Genomic DNA, 25,290 nt, shown 5'->3' with positions numbered 1-25,290 from the left:
CGCTGTATTAATAGAACTCGGGGGAAATTAACATGAACTCCTCGCAGTTAATGGCCTACTCAGAGAGATCAGTCGAGATAAAAGAGGAAAAAGCTGAAGAAAATGTCAAACTTTTCTGGACGTCTAACTATAACGAACATTTAAAAAGGAACACTCCACGTCATTTATCATTTCGATTCTGGCGCTTTGACACTCGAGCCCGACCCGTTTCTCTGCCGACCGATAAAACATCGGCCGACATTAGCGTATCAAGTGAATAACGGTATCGGCTAATTTTAGCGCAGATATGGGCTGATATTACTTCATTTAGCTACCAGTCAAGTATCATTTCATTTGAGTGTTGCTAAAAAAAACAATAGAAGTTTTCCCTCTTGAGTCACCAGCAGAGGGCGCTACATGGATTATACCAAGCATTATCACTCTCCAGAGTGTCAAGAAGTGGACGCAGTTTTGTGGTGTTTAGCCTCGTTCCGTTCGGTTTGTCTTGTACGGCATTTTGTGGCGACTGACTGAAGCCGGCAGAGATCCACAAAAAAAAAAGGTGGAGCTAAACACTTCAGTCCATTTATTGGTCGAGAATCGTCACTTCCCGTGTGAAAGCGGCAAATACAACTACTCCATGTTTATGATGATGTCATCAAGGTCGCCTTCAGTTAAGTTTTGGAAAACCCATACGAACTTCACCCACACTGAACGATGAGGGCTTTTATCAGACGAGAGAAGTCTAAAAGAAAAATGTGATGGATTTGCTTCATGGGAATTGTAGGATCCAGATCTTCTCACGCTTCAGTCAAACAAGTCAGAAGATGTCAACCTTCGTTGCATTCATTGTGCTAACACTTTTTTAAAATCGGCCTTTTTTTTTTACAACTCCTTTAACCACAGAGAAGTGCAATAGCAAATCGCTGGAACGCCCCGTTAATAGCCTCGTAACACAAGCTAACATCATTAACATCAAGGGCGATGTACAACGATCCGCGTAATCAGGTATAAAATATCAGGCTCCGAAAAATTAAAAAAAAAAAAAAAAAACATCCTTCACACTAAAGGTCGTGAAGATGGTTTTTCGATTGTTGGGAATGACGTGAAGTCTGCTGAGCTCACACACAGTCTAATGGACTATTAATAGAAAATTCACCCTGATGTTGGGCGGAACAATTTGAGCTTATCTGGTCACATTAGTGGAAGCACAGAGTGTGTAGAGGTTGGGTAACAGAATCTTAGATCAACTGCTTGCAATTAATTACTGTAAGCAGCAGATAATCATGACTAAAGAGATGCACTCTATTTCAGAGGGTAAAAAAAACAAAGGATTATTAGTTAAGTTATTTTTCTTTATTATTACAGCACTCAGATAATAAGTGAGGGAGATGTTATGGTTTCTTTTTAGCTTAGCCTTGGCTGTGATGCATTCAGGGACTTTCTTTTTCCTAGTTTCATTCCGCCGTGTTTCATGATTTACTAAAGGAAGCAGGAGAGATCTGTTTTGCTCTGTGTCAGCAGAATGTGCCACAATTAAAGAGAGAATTATACTGAAATGAAATTTCTCCGACTGATGATCATACAACTGCATTTAGCCGGTGCGAGTCGCACAGTCAGTGATTTTTCCATTTTCTCCAACCTTTCACATCTGCTGTGGCACAATCATCTCTAAGTGGGATTGTGTGACAGATTAGCTGCTGATTGGGGATTTACAGAAGTTGGCCATATTAATGCCTCTTTTTGTATTCCTTTCTTCCACATACACCCCCCCTACACACCCCCCCCCCCCCCACACACACACACACACCATTATTGTTTTCCAAGTAAAGTGGGGACATTACATAACATTCACCTTTGAAAGGAAATAATATGTAGACCTAGCTGTTCATAAATTGGACCCTCTGCCTCCTGTAATTATCCCCCACTCGACCTTGTGCTTCATACACCAGCGTTTTCCCACGATGGCCCTCAACTCAACTCAACTTTATTTATATAGCACTTAACATACAACACAGTTGATCCAAAGTGCTGAACGGCGCAGACGAAAACAAAAACAAAGCAACAACATGAAGAAACCATTTGAGTCCAGTGTAGCACAAGACGAATCGAGCGACGGAACGTCGTCTGCTTGATGAGTTATTGAACGTTACAAGCAGTTGAGTGTAAAGTGTGTTTGAAGGCGGCCTTTTTTTTTTTTTTTTTTTTTGACCGTCACATGCTGTGAAAGAAAGCCGACAGAGTGAGATGGAATAGCAACCCTGTGGAAATCCCCGGTGCTGCGGGAACACGCATGATCGTGAGGGGTCAGCAAAGTGGGAGCTGCTTTCGGGTCCAGCTAGTCAATCTTCAGCGTGACTCGGGCGGCGGCGGAGGTCATCTATCAGCACGCGTCGGTCTCCAGGCAATAAGCGCACAGCGATGAAGTCCGCCGATGAATTATGCATGGAGCTCGGATAAGGTCGGCTTATGTTACACCAACAACTGAAAGGGAGTTTTATACCACGGTATGTGTGTGTCACTAATCTTCCTTGGAGTCCAGGTGTATCAGTGTGTTGCTAAAGGTGTTGTGTTCTGGCTTCACAAGGAAATAAATAGCAGCATTACGAGGATGCCAAATGGGAGAAACGTTATTATCAACAGCTGTGATTTTTCCTCCCAGTATACGGCCAATTCTATTTGAGAAGTCCGACTTTCAGTATCGAGGGGAAGCTTGCAGGTGTTTGGACCAGAGTAAAAGCAGCAGGAGAAGCATCAACTCACACTCTGGCAGCCATTTTTAACCATTATTTATCCAGCGATGCTTTGCTGAGCAAGCTGTTCTTGAGGAACAGCCCTCTTTATAGCCGTTAAGCTACACTCATTTCCATCTGATAGCAGCCCGGCGCTGCCACAGGTTCCAACATATGGACACTGAGCTGCTTTTTCCGGCTATTTTCTCAGCTGGTCTGGAGGTTCAAAGCGACGACCTCACAGCCACAACCCCCGGCTCGCCAAAGCCACGGAAACACAGCGTGACGCATTTCAAGTACAAGCACCAAAAAGCAAAAGCACTCCACAGTAATGGATCAGGCAGAGACGTTAAAAAAAAAAAAAAAAAAAAGACAATCATAACATATTCAATCCAAAAAGCAGAATAGTACAGAAAATGTTTCAGGCAGAAGGATTGTAACCTGAATTTGTTTGCCCCCCCTCCCCCCCCCTGTTTCCTGCAATTTGTGACAAAGAAAACCTCACCAATTTTTTTTTTTTTTATCAATGTGAATATCAGCAAGTGTCTGACTCATCCAGCAGCAGAGTGTTCCCACAGCTTCTTTTCTGCGTCTCAGTTGGCTCAGAGCCAAGATGCAGAAGACACCCGGAGACACCTAGGGGAGTGTGTGTGTGTGTGTGTGTGTGTGTGTGGGGGGGGGGGGGGGGGGGGGGGGTACAGAGTGACACACAGCATCACCCTTACAGCCGAGTGGTAAATATTTCATGAGCTGCTGTTTACTTCACAACATTTCTAACGTGAACGTGGAGGAGTCCATTAGCTGAGGCTAAATGGGAGAGAGAGAGGCCGACGCGGGGAAGGAGCAGAGAACAGAGAGATGGTGAGCAGGGAGGGTAAAGGGCAGGAACTGCACTGGGCGTTAGTACAGACACATTAACAGCCAACACAGACAACACCGAGGTCCTGTCCTCAGGACTCACGTACATTACTCATATGAGTGTTTGAGGGCTGCTTCGGACGTTTTTTGGAGATAGCTATCTTTTTTTTTTTTTTTGAGTTTAGATCAAATAATATGGAAGGATAAAGTGTTCAATATATGTCGCAGAAACAATTCCTTTTAAAATATTGATCGTAGTTCATAAAATTGTTGTCCAAACATTCCCTGATTGCTGCGTCTGTAACCACCCTCCTCCCTCTCCGTGTGCCCAGAAAAGCCCCGCCTCTCACTTAAATGCAATCGCGCCATTGGTCCAGAAGCGGACCTCAGCTCATGCTTTGAGCGCGTGCATGCACGGTGTAGACAACGAGCAGGGAGACGTGATTGGTTCGTGAAAATGGAACCGAGTGCAGACATTGGTCGAAGTTTTTACAACTGCTTCAGGTGACGGATTGTCTTTGTTCCTTTTTCAGAGCACTTGGGTTATTAATGTCTGTCAGGACCTAAAGACAATTTCAACCCAAATCTTAAAAAGTGTATCTGGAGAAAATGACCGACCCTGCACTTGTGTGGTTAAAAAAAAAAGGGATTTTTTTTGTATTTGCTTTAGCCCTTGAATGTGGATGAATGAAGGCTACCACAGACTTTAAAAGAAATCTAATACATGTCATCCCTGTTAACAGAGAGGTGTGCTCTCACACAGTGTCACGCTTTCATCGAGGAGTAGCCGTATAGTATCTGAGCCGTGCCGCCACCTGAGCGCCCGAGTCAGCCCACATCATCACAACTTTGGGATTAAGTCTTGCAGAAGTGGCTAAAGGTCTCACAGAAGTTCTAGCCGTTGCAAAAGCTGAGCCGGCTGCAGCTTGGCGTTCGGTATCAGAGCGAAGCACACAGCCTCTCCTTCAAGGTTATCTCTGTGGAGAATTCGCTGACAGCAGGATACACACGCGCACGCGAGTGCACTCGCGCAATGACACAAAGATAGGCAAAACCAAAAACACACACAAACACACACACACACGCGAGTGTGTGCCGCGGGAGGCTAAATCTGTGCTGGTGGTTTATGCAAACAAGTTTTTAATTGGGACGGAGGGACACACGATTAGCCGTAAAAAGGACCAATCATCCCGAGGTTTTATGACGTTTTCTGTCCAAATAAAGGGAGCAGGACGCCGGACCCCACCTGCCAAGCCAATCTGTCTCCTGACGACTGAAGGTGGATCTCAGGGCACGGGCGTGGTCAAGGACTGCATTGTAAATTCACCATGTCAGTGAGGGTGATGGACTGGCCCTGCAATGCTGTGTGTGTGTGTGTGTGTGTGTGTGTGTGTGTGTGTGTGTTTTGTAGAGAGAAGGGAAAAGAGCAGGAGTCAATGCCACTCAAGCAGCTGCATGCATCACGCCTCAAGCCAAGAGGACATTAAGTGTTGGTGTGTGTGTGTGTGTGTGTGTGTGTGTGTGTGTGTGTGCCAGTATAAGTCTGTGTTTATTCGGGGCTCGGAGCATCGGTGGAACTAAGCATCATCACAAATTGATCATTTATTTTATGCACAGCAGTGATGAGGAAGACTGAGAGCGAGCGACAGAGAAGCGTGACCGTCATCATGTGTGAGGAACAGAGAAGGGGAAGCTCAAGGTCTGAGTTATTTATCTACCTTGAGCTCTATCACTGGTTCAATCCACACACACACACACACACACACACACACACACACACACACACACACACACACACACACACACACACACACACACACACACACACACACACACACACACACACACACACACACACACACACACACACACACACACACACACACACACACACACACACACACACACACACACACACACACACACTTCCTGTCTGTTCCAGTTTCAGTTCCTGTAATGTAATGAGTCCCAATGACGGCTGACCTTTCACGGCCTGGGTGGTTTGGCACAAGCTAGAAGAGTGTGTGTGTGTGTGTGTGTGTGTGTGTGAAGGGGGGGGGGGGGGGGGGGTCCTGCGATGACCCCATACAGAGGGTGCCAACCTTTATCCAATCAACTTGAAAAGGGTGCCTAATGACTGACTGAGGAAACAGAGGAGGACGAGCGGCCGAAGAGGAAGAGAGAGAGCAGCAGAAGTACGGAGGACACGCACAAGGAAGTCTTACACTGTGCTAAATTGTCAGATTCTATCATCTGAATATGCGCCGACGCATAATGTGATACGCCTGGATCCGATGAATATGGATCCCGCTCGGATTACAATCAGACCTTTGAAACAAGACTTGGAAGTGGTCAGGCTCGCAGCGTGATTACCATTCGGTGTAATTTGGCCTGCAACCCGCAGTGAGAGCCACGCTTAAAGACGATGAGCTGAGCTCTGAGAGGAAACACACCCAGGAAAGGCACATCCCTCGGCAAGGCACGGTCGGACACCCAGCTGCTTGAGCCTAGAAAACAATTCTTTGCATCAAATATAACACCGGAGAGGCATAAAGTCTAACCACAGTGCGAGTGATCGGCCTGGCAAGCAAGTAAAGGCGGAAAATCAGAGATGGACCCAGAGTGAGAACAGACAGAGACGAAATGTGTCTGAGGTGGAAGCCAGCCGTGAGGGGACATAAGCAACCGAGGAAGGTAGGCAGTGATAACAAATGCTCCTGATGTCCCTCTGCAATTTACCAATAAAAGCAGAGATTGACGAGAACAGCAGGGGGGGGGGGGGGTCTCAGCGGGCTCTGGTGCAATAAGTTATGTTTCCAACACAATAAGCAGCGCAGGCCAACCCGTGAACACTCCCTGCTTCACTCATCTCCAGCCACAGAATTTACGGTCAGCGCTTAACTCCCATTAAACCGTGTGCTCAAGGCCCCCCCCCCCCCCCTCCACCAGTCAAAGTGTCCTCTCCGGGGCAAAGTGTTGAACGATGGATGCAAACAGAGGGAACAGGAACAGATGGAGGGGAGAGCTGTGGCAAGAGGACACCTAGACGGCAGCATGTGAGAGTGGAGGGGGAAAAAAAACACAAAGGAGCGAGGGGAAGTGAACGGCAAAGGAAGAGCACAAGAATGGCAGCAAAAATAAAAGCAGTCTCAGAGACAGACGAGAGGGCCCGAAAAACAAAATCAAATCAAAATAAATAAAAGTGGTCGGAAGAAGAGCAAGCAAGGGGAGGTCGGTAATGGGAGGAAAGATGGCAGCTGTAGACGTAGACAGAGGAGGAGATGAAGAGTGTACCCTGAGGGGACCCGGAGTCCTGACTAATACAGACAAGAGAAGGAGTTCTATAAACAGCAGTAACACACAGCTCGCTCTAATTCATCGCTCTCGCTCTGCTACATTACCTCCATTCTCTTGTCTTCAAGCCTTTTGCTCTGTGACCTTAAAATTCCAGCGCTAACAAGTGACATATTCCTCCTCTGTTCAGCCTTAAAATTGGACACCTGGAGACGGATGATAAGTAATTTACGTTCACAGACATTTGCTTGAGAGGAATAATAAAAAAAAAAAAAAAGGAAGCACTTTTCGCCTGGGAATAATGGAGCGTTCGATATGTAACATGAAAAGCAGTTTTAAAAGGACTCTTTGTCCTCGCATTAATACGTTTGAAAAACAAATCTTCAGGCAGTGAAAATGGTCTGGCTGCTCAGTGATAGTCAGCCTCCCAGCAGGAAACCCCTGACTCTCAGCTCTGCTCTTTTCTGCCATGACTTCGACCTCCCCGTTCGCTCTCCCCCTTTGAGCTTCCTCCAGGTGCTCCAGTTTCCTCCCACACTCCGAAAAGACGAGCGTTGGAGATGAAATGAGAAACTGGAAATTGCCAACAGCTGCATGCAATAGTCTGTCCCGCCTTGGCCTCTCTGATGGCGCGGTGACTCGCACGAATAATGTTAAAGCCAACCAAAAAATTAATAATTCACGACTCGAGATGGGCTGGGTTTTTTCTTTTTTTCTTTTTTGTGTGCCATGCTCCTACCCGGCTGCTGTCCTCCTCTCAACTCTCTGTTCCACTCTATTCTTCCGTTTAACTCCTTTTCCCTCTTCCTCATCTCTACTAAATTTTGTTAGAGCTTGACATTAAAGCCCCGAACCCACTGGGACCTGCCTTGAACAGACACGGCTAAGTTTGCACTGAATTTTTCCGTTTAATTGCTTCGCTTCAGGTCAGGATTGTTTGAAAATGTTAAACACTCGTGCTCCTATTTAATTATGAGAATAACGGAGCAATATGGGGATTGAATAGTAGGAGATTAGACAAAATAGTTGATTGTTGGTAATGGGGATTTTTTTATTTATTTTTTTTACTTTGTTTTGGGGGGCTTTTGCCTTTATTTAGACCGGATAGAGGAGGAAGAGAGAGTGGAGAATAACGAGCAGGAAAGATGCTGAAGGTTGGACTTCAACCCTTTGCTTGGCGGACTGCAGCTTGTGTTAATGTGGCGCGACCTAATCAATACGCCATCATCATCCCCTCCGTGCAATTTTGCTGTTAAAATCCATTTTGTTGGCCCTCTTCCTCTCTTCAGTTATGTGCGTCTGGTTGGGACTAGCTTGTGGTCGTTTATGTATCTGAGCTCTGTTGTTTTGTTTAATGGTGAAAAATTAAAATAAAGTCTTAAAAAAAAAAAATCCTAATAAAAATAATCAATTTTGTTGCACCTCATATCCTAGTGCCTCTACTTCTACCTGTTCTTGCCCCTCGGCCCCCATGTTGTTTTACCTTGAAAATAAACCGGATGTTTTAATGTTGTGTCGGCCTTGACTTGTTTTTTTGTTCTCTGCTAAGTTAATGCTCCATCACTTTACTTTTTATCAACACTTTATTTTCTTTGTCTAATTTTAGTACACCTGCACTGTCGTTCTTTTACTGCTCTGTGTCTTTGAATTGTCCTCCCAGGGACAAATGTAGTTTTTTTTTTTTTATTATTATTATTTGAATTGCGTAACTTCTCCAGAGGGCTCTGGACTGCCGGAGCCAGTGGAAGCCCACACCTTGAATAAAGAGACGCCTATCAGCTCCGCAGCCGGAACTGAGCAAAGACAGGCCGAACACACATCTGCTGGAATTGAGGCGTTCGACTTCTTCTCTGTGTCGTAACAAAAATTCAAATTGACTTTAGTCTTTATTATCTTCCATCACGTCAGGTTTCCTTCTTGGGCTGTGTACCTGTTCGTTTGCCTGACCTCTCATTTATCGCTTCCACTCAGACACTTTGTTGGTTTCTGCTCCAGCCAATTCACAACGCCCGCCTACAAGTTTTTTTATTTTTTAGTTAATCAACATATAGATTCACAGATCGGTGTAATGATTGGCACAATTCTTTTTGATTGCTTCAAAAGGAGTTATTCTTGTGTTGAAGGAAAACAATCGAATAGAAAAAAAGGCTTTCTGCTTTGTATTCTTTGTAGCTGTCAGAGACACTAACCAGATTCACTGTATTCAGCGTCCACTTGCTTGACTCAGATATAACACTGGTTGTTAGTGTAATGGAACTGACAATTACAAGCTACAGTGCAAACATTCCCCCTGTGGCTTTCCATAACCAAAGGCTTTTTTTTTTTTATAGCATCTTTCAGGCTCGGCCCTAAATGCCTCCACGCTGCATTCCTCTGGAGGACAAGTTCGACTTGCCTCATTGAGAAAAATCCCCTGATTCACCTCTGAGGGAGGAACATTTCCTCGATGTGACTGACACTCCCAAATCCCCATTACTGGTCCGTAAAAAACAGCCCCCCACACACTGCTTCTTTCTGCACCCCTTGCACCCCCCCGGATCTGTTGCTCAACACATTAATTAACAGCAGTTGAAAAGAGCCCAGAGCTCACAGTGTGTCGGCCTGTGCTAGCTCTTCAGAGCTGATGCAATCCCGCCTGCAAACACGACCCCACCCTTTACGATTCCGTCTCAAACGGAGGGAAATAGAAACATGGACTCGTGGATTGCTGCAAAAGGAGGAGGGAGGAGCATCTGTCCAATATCCAGTGCCGACATCACTGGGTTCCTTTAAATACTCGGTCCTTACAGTGGCAGGAGTTTACACAACAGGACTTTGTAAATTCTGAAAAGTGAAGAAAGAGACTAAACCCTCCTTGTTTCAATGAGCCCAGTATTGTAACACACACACACATACTGTACGTAGGGATACATGAGCAGCTTGTTAGTAGTCCTGATACCCGTCATCTAAAAAAAGCACAGGGAGGTCCATCAATGTTCCTCTGGGGAGGCGATCGTTTTGTTGCTTCTTTCACTTCCCGTCTGCAATGATTAGGCTTTCACCCCCTCCTCACTTGCAGTTCCTATTCTACAAGTGCGTAAGCAGCCGCTGCGCCCAGCTGTCATGTGTCTGTTGAAAGCGGTGTGACTGACATTCATTGTTCAAGATTGAATATGCATTTCTCCCTCCAGGACTGACACTTGCCAAAATGAAGGACATTCCCCCTGATTGATGGCCTCTATTTAGAAGACAGTTCTTTCTTTCGCTCCAGCACAGAATTTCTCTCTCTTCCTGCCATACTGACCTATTGACGGGTCCCCTTATCTAAAACCCATTCCTTTGTAAACAGGAGGAGCTGAGAAACGTTGGATCCAGAGTTAATGAAAAAAAGTATTCACCAAACTATTCCATTAGGAGGAAAAGGAGGGGCAAAAAAAATAATATTAAAAAAATGCACTTTTACTTCACAAATTATGCATGGGCCCAGGGAAGAGGGGAGGAGGGAGGAGAGCTGCTCCAGAGCACCAAGGTTAGATCACAAACATGATCAATAATGCACCGCCTTTTGTGTTTCGGCATTGCAGCTCGCTCGACTCGAATCCATTCGAGTGAATCCATGGTGCCAGGATGGCAAGGTCTGTGCTAAGTCAACAGCCCAGATGAAAGACGGTTCTTCTGGAAGGGAGCGACAGAGGAAACAGCAAGGATGGAGTAGCATGGGGGGCGGGGGGCGGGGGGGGGGGGGGGGAAGAGATGGCCTGAGCAGATGAGAGGGAATGTGGGCGGACTTGGCAGGAGAATGAGGCACAGAAGGACTGCCTGGTTGTGCCGCTGCTGCAGATGTTGTTTGGAAGTCGCCTCGCAGTAGTGCACTCGATCCGCGAGCTACCGAAAAGGACACACACTACGGCTGTGCAACTGCAACATAATGACAGAAATAAAAGATAAAAAAATAATAATAAAGCTTCCTCTCCAGTACACTCGCAGTTGCAATAAATATTTCATTTGATACATTTCATTTGATATAAACTGCATGTGTCTTTGCACTCGTTAGCTCTGTTGCCACGACGACTTCCCTGCCACAATGTATCGATACGAGCCAAGCAGAGCAACAAACGCTTCCTCAGCTGCTGATCCCCCCCCCCCAGGCAGCAGCGACGCTTTCATAATCTGTGTTGCAAACCAAACACACCGGACTTCACCGCATTGGTGTCTTCAGTATTCAGCCCATCAAATCATCAGAAAGCATCTTTATCCCCACGCTTACTACGAGCTAACAGCAGCTAACAAGAAGTCTTCTTGCGGGACCATCATGCATTGGGCACGGTGTCAAAAAGGCTATACCGTGTTGGTGCAGCTGTGCTTCTTTGTAATGCAGATAGACAGTGTGTGTCTCCCTCTGAATTATTGATCAGCTCGCGTGTAATGTACACGATCTCCTCTCTGTCACAGCACACAGGATGTGAGCGTGTGTCACATCATCGTCATCATCGTCATCATCGTCAAAAGAAATACCATGCGGACACTTCCCATCACGAGAGCATAGAAACGGCTCGCGCCCAGAAATGCACTTGGATTTCTTTCTTGTTTCCAAGACGTCTTAGTCGAGCAGGCACACTGGCTCGCCAATAAAGGGCGAGAAGAAGGAAAAAAAGAAAAAAAAGAAAAAAAAAGCTACATTCGACACAATATTTCAATCATGGATGTTGTTAGTGCGTCGTTGGCTTCACTTTGTACGACAAAGCCAACAAGCTGTGCTGAGTGAGAGAAGCGAGTGTCACCACTTTCCTTGTTCGTCGTCCGTCCACACGAGCAGCAGAGAGAGAGAGGGGGGAGTGTGGGGGGGGGGGGGGGGGGGGGGGGGAATGGGGCGTTGTGGTAAAAAAAAAAAACAAACACCCAAATCTTCATGATGAAGAAAACGACGTGCAGTTCGGGCACAAGGTTTGCTGAAGTGATGAGTAAAACTGCCTTTAGTTAAGGTAGAGGATAAATAGCCTGCTACATTTTAGCATCAAGAACTGGAATATGTTCGAATATTAAAAATAATAAAGCGTACAACTTCGAATGGGATTATAGAGGAATATCTGCAGCCCTACTCACGGCTCATTGACTAGTCTGAATGACATTTACATACTTGGAAATAGGTCACTAGAAACATCCAGTTTGAATAACGGTACAGATAAGCAAATAAAAGCACATGCTGTACAAACGTCCACATTGGTCTCAGCTGTGATCTAAGGCCAGATCTGGAACATGGCGGGTGCGAGCTGGACTCTGTTGCCTTGTGTATGACACAGTGATGTTCGAGCTTGGTCTTGGTCAGTCCTCAGGTAAAAAACCTTCCTTTCTTCCTCTGTGGGTGTCGGATCTGATCCTCGTAGTGTGTTCCTCTGTGCCGTCTGCTTCTCTTTCCCTTCCTGTAGGTGAGCTGAGGGCCAGCAGAGGGGAACTGACTTTTTTTTTCCCAGCGCATTAGCCTGCTAGCCTGGCTCCCTACAGCCCAGTCATTACTGCTGGCTAACAAGCAGAGAGCCGGGGACGTCTGCCGCTGCTCTTCCCCCTTAACTAACAAAGAGAGAGAGCTCATGGATAACTTTTTGTAGCAACAGCAGAAGCAGCATAGAGACACAAGCTCCTGCTGGACCCATAATGGGGCTTTCTCATTATACATTGTCTCCTGGGGAAGAAAAAAAAAAAGGGATGTACACGCTGGGCTACAGGTCCTTTCAACTAGGCATTGTGGGACCACAGAGGTGGAGGGGAAGGAACATAATGTGCACAACCTGTCACATCTGCCACAGCTTTGAAATATCTTTACAGAGAGTGTGTGTGTGTGTGTGTGTGTGTGTGTGTGTGCATGTGTTCGGTGTCATCCTCCTGTGTGCTCAGCTGGATGTTTACACGCTCCCTTAATGTCATCGTATATTTTGGTTGGTGCCAGAGACGTCAGAGGAGTTCCTTGGAGGGTCGGGGGGGTGTTGGGAGAGGTAGGTTGGGTGGGGGTTGACTTGATTTGATTTGATTCCAGTGGTTCCATCAGAAAGCTGGGGGGCGAAACGAAGGAGAAGGCAGGAATCACACGGCTCACGCGTACTCAACCGCTCACAGCTCAGGCCATACATGCTCGACAAAACACATCATCCAACACACACACACACACACACACACACACACACACACACACACACACACACACACACACACACACACACACACACACACACACACACACACACACACACACACACACACACACACACACACACACACACACACACACACACACACACACACACACACACACACACACACACACACACACACACAGACAGACACAAAAGCACATTCTGCTCCGACTCAGAAAGTGGTCAGCTTGTTTGCATCTACAAAGAAGGAGCTTGAAGTAAAAGCATCTATTCCCAATAGTTGGCAGTCAATTTAATAATGGGGGACGCAGGCGTGGGATGCGTTTATTAATGACTTGTAAATTCACTTTAATCCTCTGCCCACCGTCAATTTTTATCCATTTTCAGTTGTGTCCATATCGATGTGGGTTGTGCAGTGTATTGGCAGCGTGTTTGCTAACAATTCATTTCGTCGGCACAGAGTCGTGTCTTTGTTCAGACATGATGGTCTCTCACTCTATCGCGCCTGAACAACTCTGTGAGACGAATACACAACAAAGTCTTCTGATAGCGACTCGCACAGGTCGTATGACTCGCGCGTGTCACTGTGCTGTCAAGGCGATGTCTCCGAACAGGCCACGGACCAAATCTGTGAATTCCAGTAGAATCCAAAACAATGACCCGGCAACCTACCTGCCTTCATGAGGTCCCAAAACAGACGCACAGTGTCAGAGAGGGAAACACTGTCTCTGTGATAATGGAGTAGATGTAGAGTAGAATGAGCATTGGATTCATTTCTGGTGTGAGTGTTCAGTATAACCTGGTGATCTCTGAAACTGTCGGCATCAACCTCTCTCTGAAACACTGAGTCAATATATCAGGATTTGTGTTTAAATGGTGTTGCATGTTATCTAACAGTTGCAGCCGCTCTTTGAGATGCATCAGAATAATTAGCCTGTTTGTTCAAACATCCTGATCTAATGTTGTCAGCCATGCTAAAAAAAAATAAAAAAAAATAAAAATATATGATGATGACATAGGAAACGTAAGCGCTCCAAAGACACAGGTCAACACAGTGACTCAAGCCATGAATGGAACACTTCCACCTGCACTGACCTTCAGGACAGTGGGACTCGCTTCACAGTTTACACACACGCCATTGCGTAAACCAATGTGCAAAACTGCCAGCTTGAAATCATTGTTTGGAATACGCCTTAATACAAAACAGACATCAACATAAGTTTAGAGCGTCACAGTTTCCCAGCGGCCTTTAATAAACCTGGATCTGCTGTTACCTCCTCAACATTCACCGACGGCCTCTCTATGCACCCAGGTCACGCAGCTGATCTTTGACAGGTTGCAAACAGATGCGTGCGCAGAGCCATTCCGAAACCAGAGCTCTGACCTCTTGTAATGGGTCTCTGGGGGTGGGAGGGTTGGTGTTGGGGGGGGAGGGGGGGGGGGATAGTTGTAAACTGGCCGACTCCTCCCCTGGGACTGACCCCCCCCCTCTCCCTACACTGCAACTTCTTGTCACCTTCCCTCCCTCTCTTCCGACATCTTCCACTGCGGTGAAGCCAAGTGACGCCGTTGCCAAGGTGACACAGGGGATTGGAGGGGGGGGGGTTGGGTCAGGTGTGTGAAGATGAGGAGGTTTGTTATCTGCTTGCATGGTCGATGTGAGACGAGATATGATTGTGTCCTTGTGGTGTGGGTAGTGAAGGGTGCAGCGGCAGTATTGGAATGTTGTACTGTTGGAGGCATACAGGAGGAGTAAATGAGTGTTTTTCAGAGAAATTGCAAATGCATCAGCATATATATTTGTGTGTGTGTGTGTGTGTGTGTGTGTGTGTGTGTGTGTGTATGTGTTGGCAAGTCTAAGCAGAGCAGAGGTTGGTGAAGCTTAGTCGACTCTGTGGAATGTAAACTAGCCACTGCAGCAGTCCTCTGGCCTGGCCTCAGTCAGACACCGCCCCATCAGGGTCCAGCATGCCCCCCCCCCCCATATCAATACCTTACAACTGTCATCACTGTGGGTTTTTTGGCACATGTTCATCTACTCCAGCAAAGTCTGTTCACGTTCAGTTAAACATGACTCATAAATGTCACAGTTCATTTCTCACATTTTTGAAAAATTGGAATGTTTAAGTTGTTGTGTTATTCTTAATCTTAGTTTTTACATCCATCCCTCTCTCTCTCTCTCTCTCTCTCTTTCTCTCTCTCTCTCTCTCTCTCTCTCTGGGACTCCATCCCTGTTTAAACCACCCGTCTAGCGCCCACCTTGTATTCCTGTCGCCACGGTGATTTGCTCGCCTTTTCTGTATTTTCAAGCGAGTGCAGATAAGCAGAGTTTGAACAAAAGCGAGCAGCCACTTAGCATCTATTATCATTTCACAGCTGTTTGATACCTGAGCCTTGCACAGCCGCAGTTATCTCCCCATATTATAACCCGCGGGAGGGTTCAAAGCTTTCATCTAATCGGAGGACAAATGATTCGATAAGCTTGGCCGCTAATTAACCTCTCCTCTGTGTTTCCTGCGCTATGTATAAGCAACTTTCTTTTCGGACTCCTCCATCACCTCCCAAATGTCAGCGCTCGCCGCATGTGTCACTTCCTTGATGCATTGCGTTGCGCCGCTTGTGCGCATCGGAGGCACACTGCTGCTGCACCCATGGCTCACCAGCCGTCTCGCAGCCCACCGAGGGAAACGCATGATGATGATGATGATGGCTGAGTCACCCATTAGCCCAAATAAGAGCCATCCTTCCACCACTCGAGACGGGGCCGCCGGCTATGCCACGCAGTCAAGGCCATTACGGAAAACACGCACTAAACTGATTTCACTCTGCAAATACCATTAGCTGGTGCCCCGAGATTATAAATATCCCAACATCCAATCTGAGGAAGAAAATGGGCTCGGATGGGGATCCGCGTTAGGAAAATCTTGCATCAATGTCATGGACTTCTTCACGGGTTGCCAGAGGGCAGAGAGAGGTGGCCGGATGGCTAAGACAAGCAAAAGACGAAGGAGGAAGAAGAACTCGAGTGGTGAGGGAGGTTTTGCTTGGACAGCTGCTCTTGGATAGTATGTTTAGAAAAAAAAACCCCACTAGTGATAGAACTCCACTGTTGTGCTTAGTAGTGACTCCCTACATGGTGGCGATTAAAATGATTAAATGAAAAACAGCTTTAAAAGCCCAGTCAGAGACGCAAGAAATTAAAAACTCAGAGTTAAGAGCTTCAAGTACGTGCTCTCTAAACCGGCTCCAGTAATGGTGGCCCATGCTGTTCTGTTGGCCTCGGTTTGGTAAACAACAGTCCTGCATGTGGGCCAATTTGTTGAAAACAGCATCTCCACTTCATGCCTGGGGAAATTGCCATTTTGTCCATACAGCCTTTTTTTTTTTTTTCTCGATCCACTCATGTTCCATCCGTTTTGCCACAAACACGCCCAACCCTCCCGCCTCCCTCGCCATTCCCTTTTACTTAAGGGGTTCCTGTGGAATGCCAACAACGGTTGCCTAGCAACTAAATATTCACCCTGCAGAAATCCTCCAGATTATTATTTCCGTCTGAGTTTCACATTTTCTGAGAGGAGGGAGAAAAAGATATCTTTTGTGATTTCGACTTTACAAATCCCAACGGTGCACTGAAGTGAAATGCACTCTGTCACATCGACGGAGGGCAACCGAGCTGAAGCATCATGGGTATTTTAGGGCGGATGTAGGAACGAGGGCGACGTTAATAACCTTTGAATCCAGAGAAACACAGCGGTTATGAACAAACTCTTTGTGGATTATCTGCTGCGCATGTGATGAATTTGAATAAATACAAAATGACATTTGAAATTTGAATTTGTAAAAATGGTGGGGGGGGGGGGGAATGGGATTGTACGTAGACATGTGTTCCTCAACATTTAGCAGTTTTAAAAGATTTCTAAAAAAAAAGAAGAAAGGCAAAACTGAACTTTTTTTTGGCGTAAAGCAGGAAACATTGTTTTTCTGAGGACTTTCCGATGCCTTTATATTTCATATGAGTCATGGAGTCCTCCTGTCCAAACGCTGGAGCAGTGAGAATATTTTTCCCTTGAAGACTGAGTGTGTGCCTGTGGCTGGCTGGCTGGCTGTGTGGGCTGAACTCTGGACTCAAACTAATATGTCTATTTATTCAACACAACAAAGGCCTTCTGTACTAAATACCATTGGTTGGAGACTTTCAATGCACACAGTCCACATTGTGTTAATCTCATCAGAATGTGTGTATGACCGCTGCAGAATATGACTCCTTCCACCGACTGTCACTTATCAGTCACTGTTTTCTATATTAACTGCTAACAAACTGTTTCTTGTTCAATATTTTTACTTTTTTTTCCTGCTGAGATGCAATGGCTTCTTTTTTTTTGTTGCACTCCAAACTGCAAGTTTATTTTCTGCTATATTGTTTATCTGTTGTTCCAAACCAATCAATCACTTCTTTTTTTTAGGCATTTGATGCTGAAAAATTATATTTTATGTCTACAAATGAATGTGCAAGTATTGATGATGGTGAAAAGCTAGCTGTATCAGTTTTAGCTCTAACTGTGCTTCCAAAGCTCCAACAGGAAAACACAGGAAGGCTGCTAAATCACTAAACATATGGAGGGACTTAAATCCGGCTTTTGGGTGAAATTGATTGGACAACTTCAGTGAAAAAGGGTTTAATGATGCAATCGGAGAGTTTTGACACATTTGCACATTCAGCCATGTCACTGTGCACTCAGAGAAGTCAGGGAGGAAGTGTACCAACGCAGACAACCACAGGCCGCCCCCCCCCCTTTTATAATTAATGATCTTCTTCGGAGACTTAAATGAGTCGGCTTATCTGATGTCGGCTCTATGCATGGCTGCTTGTAAGCGTCGGTCTCATGCAAAAATATATAAATGGCCTGTTAGAGAGATGGTTGGAGGGTTAGAAAGCAGACGAGTCAGAAGTTCATGTCAGGCTGCTCTCATAATATGTTAACATTTTGCTTCAGAGCCTGGAAAGCTATCAGCCAATCAGAGACAGGCCTGCTCCTGCTCCTGCTCAGCTCCTTCATGTAAGAAATGTAAGCATCCGCTAAGAATGTGAAAAAAAAGAAAAAAAAGGGGGGGGGCCAATATGGCTGCACCTATCTCAGACTGTCACATGAGAGTGCCCTGTGCATTTACGCTTATGCAAATATTTATCGGCGTTCACACTTGGCTTAATTTGACAAGAGAAACTCCGACATGAATGGCTTCGGATGCAAAATGGTAATTACTCCTAAACCGAGTTGGAATAATGAACTTGCTAACACGCTCAGCCTCTCGGAATTCATTACCCAGCTCGACGCCACACTGCTGATGGAGCAACACCTGATTGGCTTTCAGTCCCAGCAGCTCACAGCATGCTGGCGGTGACATGTAACGTAAACACACCAGAGTCCTCTCAAGACGTTATCGACGCACACGTAACGGACTGTCACATGATTGTGATCTGTCCCGTCTCTGCTTCCTGCTGGGTCATGTGATCACACAGACTTTTGACTGAAAATGAGATGAAAGCAAAGCGAGACAATATGAACCCGTTTCGCTCAGCACTACTGAGCGCAGGACAATTTTAAAACCAACAAAGAGGAGATGATGGCGCCTTTAAATATTTATGACACCAATTAGACAAATGGAATGATTTTCTTATATTAAATGGAGAGCAGGCAGAAGTTTGACGACTATCAGAACTATTTTTCAAACAGTGGAACGATCTCTGGGGAATAAAACAGTCCCCTAAAAAAGGACTTTTTTTTTTTTTTTGGGCATAAATTGTTCGTATTGAATATTTTTACGCTCTATTTGATGTCAGAAATCTTTCCCTGCGTGCACCGTGATTGAAGATATTTTCAGTAATCCATTTTGCAAAATTGCATCAGGCCACAAGCTCGCAGATTTGAGAGGAAGTTCAGCTTTGGTTTCCTATTCATGCACGAACTCGAGAAGAATGAAGTAACAAAATGAGACAGGAGGAAACATCTTTCTTCCTCTTTCTTTCCTTCAAGACAACTTTTGGTGGTTTTTCTGTCAGACTGCCTGTTTAAAGCTCCTGCGTTTATGAAACTGGACACAATGAATATTTATGTCTCTCTATGACAACAGAAAGCAAACAACATCACTTCTTTCTGTCCTGATACGTTTAATGGCTGAAAGTAGCGCAGGGGAGAAGGAGTCAGATAGTCATTATCTGCATGCAGCCGAAAAGAGACACTTAGTGACTTTAAATAGACAACGTGACCCAACTTACACATGTACAGGACAGTCAGCAAACAGGTTCGACTTCAGACCCTGACACACCAAGCAGACGACAAACGCCGCCCATGGGCTCGCCTTACGCAAGACCACCGCCAACGGCCAATCATCGCGTACGTTCTGTGCGTGCGTGAGGCGACGGTAGTCCGTTAATACGATGAGAGAAAAAAAACATTTTCATACCACTGCCAAGAACGTGAGATCAAAAAGTTGGAAATGGCACTGTCGGACAAGAAGAGGAGGGGGAGGCAACAAAGAAAGAGACCAAGAGGTGAAGGCACGGATACTACAGCGGCTTTCCTGAACCTGTGTCCAGAGCTGGAGATAAAAGAAACCTCCAAACAACCAATCAGAGAGAGCGAGAGAGATACAGACATAAACATTCCTTTTGAGGGAAATTCAACCGCTCACGCTGATTCACCGGAGGTGACACCTGAAGTTCCTCACGGGAGCTTTAAAAGACAAAGTGAAGAGGAAGGCGTACATTTGAGGATGTGATTTTCAATCATTAGAAGAGCTTAAATTAGCTTCCCAAAGTGCCATAACAATGTGATTGGATTTTCTTTTTAACTAATATAACAATAACAAAAGCAAGCAGTCACTTCATGAATACGAATGCAGGCAAATGACTACGTTTTAAACAGCAGTCAGGATTTAGAGAATAATCTAAACTATTTTACTGGACTTGGCTCTTATCAGCTGAATGAAGCGAGCTGCCATGTAAGCATCTTTTTGCACTCATTTTCTCTGTTTTTTTTGTTTTGGTTTGTTTTGGGTTTTTTTGAACCAGTCTCCCGTTTCAGCTGGGTCAAGGTCAGATCAGGGCCGACACGCCTCTGGTCAGCATTTGTCCTTTTTCTATCTAAGGGAAAAAAAAAGAAAAAAAAAAAGCTCGCAGGGACTCGGCCTGTCTGTCCAGCGTTTGAGTCAATCACACCACAAACAAGCTTATGATCAATGCACACAGTGCTGATCACATTTCCGATGGGTATTTGGGAGGTAAACATTTGAATGGCAGTGCAAACAGACGCAGTGCTGAGGCTGACACGTCTCTGCGCCTGGCACAGTCTGTCACAGCGACTGCAGAGCCGATCCGCCGCCACGCAGCTCCTCGTACGATTTCATATTTAGCCATTATTGGTTCCTTTTATCGTCTGCAATACACATCTAAGAACTAATTCTATTGCTGCCCTTTTTTTTTCTCTTTTTTTTTTTTCGTGTGACTGACTGTGGATGCAGCGGTTGGTTGAATGCCTAATATCTGTAAAATATCACAGGGCTCTTTAGCAGGATCGTTTGGAGCACCTGGAAGTGAGGGGGCTTTATTAAGGGCCGCGTTGTATCTGTGACAGCTGAAGAGATGCTGAGGACTGCAGCGTTGAATGCAAACAGCTGGGCAGCGTGTGGGTTCATGTGATGGCTTTGCATGTCGAGCAGAAGCGGTGAGCTTGAGCTATCCGAGAGTCATCGACAGGAGCACACCCTGCCGCTCCAACTCAGACACCCCCCCCCTCTCCCCCCCCCACACTCTAAGCACCCATCAATTGAGGCAGTGAAGCCATCAGTGCCCACGCTAAGCCCGCCTGTCTCATTGCTTGGATAGCCATATGTGTGCAAGTGTGTGTGAGTGTTTGAGGGTGCTTGTGTGCGGAGGCCCTTGATTGGACTCTACAGCAGAGGCTGGAGCGTTAATGAACACTGCCTGTCACAGTCCTGCTCCTCTTTGCACGGCTCTCTGCCGTCACTCTGGGCCACGGATCAGCATGCGCTCTCTCTCTCTCTCTCTCTCTCTGTCTGCAGTCTGCTCTACTGAACAGGGATCACCGAGATCAGTGGAGGGTTCTAATCCCGGCCTCTCAGCCCAACCTACCTCAAGAGGTAACAACTACCAAGAAAGTGTTCAGGTCAAAATCCGGAGCGAAGTGAAGCGAGTCTCTAACTTGGATTGTTCTGTGGAATTTTTTAACTTCTCAAGGAATCAAAAAAAGTCAGGTTAAATCATCTAGTAAAATGGATTTAAGATCCTCTGTCCATTCGCTGATTTCAGCACAGGGCCAACAAACATTATCATGAATATTTACTGTGTGACGATTTTAAATGGTAAACATGTGCATGGTTAAAATAATGATCATTCACTCAGAGGTTCTGCTTGTCAACAGGCAAGGCAGGCAACTGCTTGGGGCCCCAGGCCAGTATAGGGGCCCCCTGACGACTGGCAAACTTCAAACCACAGCTCTAGCTCAGAACGTGCAGAGTTTGCAATGACGGTAGGAAACCTCCCTGATGGAGCCCCGTCTGACATCACGCACTCTCAACGCCCTGCTAAGTGTCGCGTGCATGACTGCTGCGTTAATAATACCGGATGCTGGTTAGAGGGGCCTCCAACGAATGTTTGCCCAGGGCCCCAACAGACCCCAGAGGCTCCCCCTGCATCCACCTCAGGAGAGCGTGTAGCTTCACCTTCACTGAGCCGTCACGCCGACTGAAGAAGTGAACGAGGAGCGCTCGACAGCTGAGAAAGCAAAACGTGCAGGAAACAAAAAAGAGATTTCTGAATTTGAAAAAACAGATGTGAATCTGTGAAGAATCAAACAATACTGATACCTGTTTCATCTCCACAGACACAAACACACATCGGGTAATATCTTTTTTTTTTATTGCCAACATTTGGTGCCAAACTCCTCCGCAGCCGAAGTTGTACAAATTGATTGGCAACACTAGCAGCAGCTTTGGTTGGACATAAAACTGAAGATCTGTGTGCGTGTGTGTGTGTGTGTGTGTGTGTGTGTGTGTGTGTGTGTATCAATCATTAAATTAACAGAGCTTGTGTCGTTTAAACGCGTTCTATGAACATTTTGAAGAAGGTTAAATGCGGTGAAAAGGATGAACATTTGAACCTCGAGTTACAAAGGGCGCCAGTTGCAGCCTGTGCAGGTCAGTGATGCAACGTGCTGCACAGACGTGTGATTTTCTGTGGCACTAAGTGTTTGATTTCAAGGCTAATAAATCCCATCATCAAACTAGTTGTGTTCAATGATGTGTGTGGGTTTTTTTTTTTGTTTCAGTGGAAGCTGTATCAGACAAAACACAGAAAAAAGTGTAAATATGCACAACACCTTGAATTATTTAAGGTGAGAAAAAAACGGCCATTCATAGTTTCAAACTGTTTTTGTTTTTACGTCCCCCCCCCCCCCCCCCCCACAAACAATTTCCCAAGGACAGCACTCGGGGGGGATTTGTCATTATTAACTGCAATCATGGCACTATACGCCCACGTGATGGAGGCGCCGTCTCCTGATCAGTCCAGTACGCCAGAGGAGGCGTCGCCAAAAAAATGCCAGAGAGGAAGAAGAGTTCTGTTTCCAAAGTTGGAACTGAATCCTCTGCTGGAGCCCGGATGTGAAAAGCCGCTGAGAAAGTGAAAGATGAACGGTTGTTGATTGTCAAGACTGTCGGACCTCAGCGCATCGGGACCAAGCGGGGTCAAAATAAGTGTCCCGGATAATTGAATGCAGAATTACCTTGTACACAAAGTCACGTCATGTCAACATCTCCCCGCTCCCCATTAGGAAAGAACGCTCGTTATGAATATTCAAGGTTACAGTAGAAGCAGGCTTTTGTCCTCGGCCATGTTTTATTTAATGAGCCTGGGGTTTGTTGGACTTGATTTGCATGTGCTCGTTATAGAAGCGCGCGGCGCTGCGGCTCATGAACATAGGGGACACTTTCACTCTATTTTTCGCTTGGTTTGTCTGTCAGGCGACGCGAACGGAAGGACCGTGACTCAATCTTTCCACCATGGAGGATTCAGGGCCTTTCATTTGTGTGCATCAAGGGGTGGAGGATCTGCTGCTATGAAAGCGTACACGCACATGTGTGTGATCTGAGAGGCCGTCTTTTGAAGCGGAGTGTGTAACTGTGTGTGTGTGTGTGAGTGTGTGTGTGAGGAAGCCGAGGCTCCCCTGTGAGGGAACGCTTTCTGAAGAGAATATTGCTGATGTGGTACCTCTCTCTCTCTCTCTCTCTGACGACAGCCAGATAATACCAAGCGAGGACACAGCAGGATCCAAAACTTTATGAAAGAACGAAAAATCTGCAGCAGGCTCGAACGTGTGTCTTTGATGGCGGGAAAAAGAGAAAGGAAGCAAAGATGTTGAAAAAAAAAAAAAACCCTTCATCTCCTTCCCCTTCTAATCTGCGAAATGTCGTGGATATAAATGTGGCTCATACCATCATACCATACTTGGCCATTAATAACCCCAGGGGCAGAACTGTGTCCCACATTGATGATGTCAGTGCTTTGAGGAGTGAGAGACAGGTCAGCATCTAGCGTCAGGGACATCAGAGGCCCTCAGCGCTGTGGCGAGATGTCAACCCGACTAGCGCCATCGCCGCGTGATGAGGCCTGGACCGACGGACGGAGGAAGGGGGCGGGGGGGGGGGGGGAGGGGGAGGGCAGACGTGACAAGGCAAGCAGAAACGAGGATGATTCAACCCTGCAGTGAGGACGGAGGCAGGCGGGGAGAGGAAGGCATGGAAGAAGAGGAGGAGGAGGAGAGCACATGGTGATGAGCAGAAATATTGTGAAAGCGGACGAGGAAGAGAAGGAGAAAAAAAAAGAGGGAGAGAGGGCAGGGAGGGATGATCATGATAGGGACAACGAATGAGGAGTTGATACATATTGTAGGGAGGAATCCACCGGGGGGGGGGGGGCTGAAAGGAGGAATGTATTAATAGAGAGGAGCGCGGAGTGAATGAAGCCCCGTTAATGAAAAGAGGTGCAGAGAGTGAATGGGAATACAGCCTTTCAATAGCTGAACCTCGCAGCAATAATGACTGAAAGGCAAGATGACGGGGACAGAATTAAAAGACGGGGACAAATAAACACCTCGCTTGACACGCACAAAAAGAGCACACGCCGTCCAGGCTGCTCCAGTGGAGCCGCTCGTGATGTCGTGACAGAAAAAAAAATGTTTTTCCTGCTTATACATTTCATTTGCTGTGTGAATGTAAAAAAAAAGAAAGAAAAAAAAAAGAAGATTATTTTTAAGAACTAAAAGTCGATTTTCTACGTCCTACAGTTGACTGAAGTGACTGCACACACTTTGGATTCGAGCTTTGATTTTCCTCCTTATAAAACAAACGTGCGTCTGCTCGCTGCTCCACAAGTACAAAATAAAAACCTGCACAAAGAAACTACTGGTGATTATTCCTTTTCAACAGCACCTCCAATGTGGTTATGGATTCACACCAGAAGAAAAAAATGTTTCTGATGTTACAGCAACAACTTTTCTCTTTGTTCAAATTTAAATGAACCCGTGCGGCTTTTTTAACGTCTCGAACAAAAGATCGGAGTCGACGTCATGCGCTCCATACTGCATTCACATGTTGTGTTGTCGGTTTGAAACGGAGAACAAACGCAGATAAAGATCTCAGCGTGTCGCGTGACATGTCGACTGCTGGCGTTTCATTCGTCCTCTGTTTGAGGAAGGTGACGGACTCGCACACGGAGGTGACGACGCCTCCGATCCAAACGTTTGCGAGTGTGATGATGAATTCAAACTTTTTCTGGGATTTGAGCGAGTCTTCCGGACCCTTCTTCATCCTTAGTGGTTTTGCACGTCAATGCACCTACGTGATGTGTGTATAAACTATTATGAGTGTGTGTGCTTGTGTCTCTTTAGACCCTTTTTTTTTCTCCTCCCTTTGGACAACACCTCATATTTACCTCAGAATCCCCTCCTCTTCAATCAATGCCGTACTGATCCTAATGACGAAGTCTTCTTCTTCTCTCGTGGTTGCGGCGTTCTGTTAAACAGGATGCAGGGGGCGAGGGTGGGAAGGATGTGGGGGGAGTGTCGTGTGGGCGCAGGGCGTGGCGCCGCCGCTACAGGCCATCTGGAGAGCTGGTGGGAGCTGAGGCCCTAACAGAGGGAGCAGACTGTCACCTTACACACACACATGACCTCTGGCCAGTGTGTGTGTGTGTGTGTGTGTGTGTGTGTGTGTGTGTGTGTGCG

At 46.1% G+C, this 25,290-nt stretch overlaps 1 protein-coding gene across 2 annotated transcripts in view; it reads right to left on the bottom strand.

Annotated features, from left to right (window-relative positions):
* fut8b (fucosyltransferase 8b (alpha (1,6) fucosyltransferase)) overlaps positions 1–25,290 on the bottom strand; it is a 79,222-nt gene that overhangs the window by 48,544 nt on the left and 5,388 nt on the right. Inside the window, exon 2 of one of the 2 annotated variants that reach the window (XM_079370920.1) lies at positions 24,999–25,194. The exons of the other annotated variant lie outside the window; for it this stretch is intronic. The gene's annotated coding sequence lies outside the window, so the exon portion shown is untranslated. The remainder of the gene's footprint in view (positions 1–24,998; positions 25,195–25,290) is intronic. 2 annotated transcript variants of the gene reach the window in all.

The sequence above is a fragment of the Symphodus melops genome (genome assembly GCF_947650265.1).
Source record: "Symphodus melops genome assembly, chromosome: 1".
NCBI lineage: Eukaryota > Metazoa > Chordata > Actinopteri > Labriformes > Labridae > Symphodus > Symphodus melops.
This window is presented reverse-complemented; position numbering and strand designations above follow the sequence as displayed.